The sequence below is a fragment of the Ambystoma mexicanum genome, chromosome 8 (genome assembly GCF_040938575.1).
Source record: "Ambystoma mexicanum isolate Mex_15411 chromosome 8, UKY_AmexF1_1, whole genome shotgun sequence".
Classification (NCBI taxonomy): Eukaryota; Metazoa; Chordata; class Amphibia; order Caudata; family Ambystomatidae; genus Ambystoma; species Ambystoma mexicanum.
The window spans coordinates 1722759514-1722761458 of record NC_090929.1 but is presented as its reverse complement, the minus strand read 5'-3'; positions in this window follow the sequence as shown (position 1 = coordinate 1722761458).

Genomic DNA, 1945 nt, shown 5'->3' with positions numbered 1-1945 from the left:
TACTATCTGAGCTAGAACATCCTTAAGCTCTCCGCGCAGGCCTCGATGAAACAATGTGATCCTTTTGTTTTCTGGCCATCCAGTTTCCACAACCAGTCTATTAAAGGTGGCAACGTAGGACAGGAGATCCTGATTACCTTGTCGTAAGGATAGCAGTTCGTTATCAAGGGCCTGTCCTTGAGAGTGTCGAGCAAACAATCTTTCCATGCTGGCCTGGAAACCCTGCAAATTCTGGAGAATGGGATCATCCTGATTTACCAATGGAATAGACCAATCGGCAGCACTGCCACTGAGGTAAGATAGTATAAAGGCTACCTTGGTCTGGTCGTTAGGGAAGGCCCCGGGTCTGCATAGAAAGTGTAAACGACATTGGTTCATAAAGACAGCATATTTCTTGGGATCCCCGCAAAACGTTCAGACGGGGCCAAAGGCATGTGTCCAGGTAGATTGATTTGTACCGGGTTATTCAAACCCATTGATGTGGAAGTACCTCCGGAATTAGGTAAAGGAGTGTGCCGTGCCTGGGCCTGCAATAACCTTTTGGCCAGGTCATCTGTTCTTTCCTTGGATAGGATCAGTTCTCTTTTGAGAGCGTTAGTCTCCTGGTGGGCTGAGTGCACTTCTGCCCGTAATTCCCCCAAAAGCTGGGCCAGCTGATCTGTCTCGGAAGTCTCCATAGCGCCCGGGTGGGAAAGTGTGGGTAGGCTTTGCGTTCTGTCACGCTCACCTGATTCCCACGGAGGCGCAGGTCTGGCTTCAAGTGCTGATGCTTCTTCAATGGTGAAGCGCAGGACTCTGAAGATGGACAGGTAGGGCCCCTCTACTCTGGCTTCTCTGGCTCGCAGGAATATTCCCCTGTGCGTGAAAAGGGAGTATTACCTACTGACGGAATAATGCTCAAGCCTTCCACTCCCTTCAAACCCTCCACGATACCCTTCCACGATTCCCTGTGAAGTCTCACCTTAGGGTCTGGAAGGATGAGTTCTCCATCCTGCTTCTGATGCAGGGGCGCGTTGAAACCCAGTTACTTCACTGGATTGAGGTTTGATGGAAGTTCAAATTTAATAATAATGTTTATTGTCTTATTGCAGCAAGCGCTAACGCTTATGTCTTTTACCCCTTAGGGGCCGGGGTTCGGAATGCCGGAGATATGGCGCCGACCCGAAGTGAAACGTGCAGTTCTGGATGAGCATTCGGGTAATGTTTTTTCATTCGCTCATTCAATGTCTTTGTCTTTTTTCCCCATAGGGGCCGGGGTCCGGAATGCCTGGAAGCGGCAGGACCCGAAATGAAATGGGAATGACCCAACAGGTAAGTCTTAGAAGGAAACTGAGCTTTTCCTATTCCCTTCCTTCTCTCACCTTGTGTTCTTGTCTTTCTCTCTCCAGGCTCTGGGAAGTGGCTGCGGATCCGGATGGTCGCTGCTGAAGATGGAGGTGCCAGGTAAGGTGAGTGAAATGCAGCGCTGCAGCGATCGAAGCGAAATGCTTTTAAAAATGATGTCTTCCCTTTCAGGATCGTCGGTGTGATGTCTCCGTGATACTGCTTTAGCAGGTAAGGTCTTCTTTCTCCCCAATTCTCTCTTATCTCCCCTTGCAGGTGACCCAGGATGCTGACAGGCGTGGCTGAAGTCCAGATGCAGGAGCTGACATGGTGAGCGTCCAGCTGCGAGGAGCAGAACAACGCGAAGCGTGAGTTGCTGATCGGGCGTGGTTTAAATAGCTTTGGAAGAAGTTCCAGGTATGTATCTTTCCACCGATCAGGTATGTATCCTTCCCCGACCACACCCAGGTGGAAGTAGTCCCACAGGTAAAGTAGTTCCATTCAGGCCTCAAGAGGGCCTGGATGTAGAAGCATGGTCTGCAACATGTAAGTGCACATTAAAACACTTGAACACATGTCTAGCTTTATGAGCCTGGCGCCTAAGGCGCCAGGACAGGGGTCC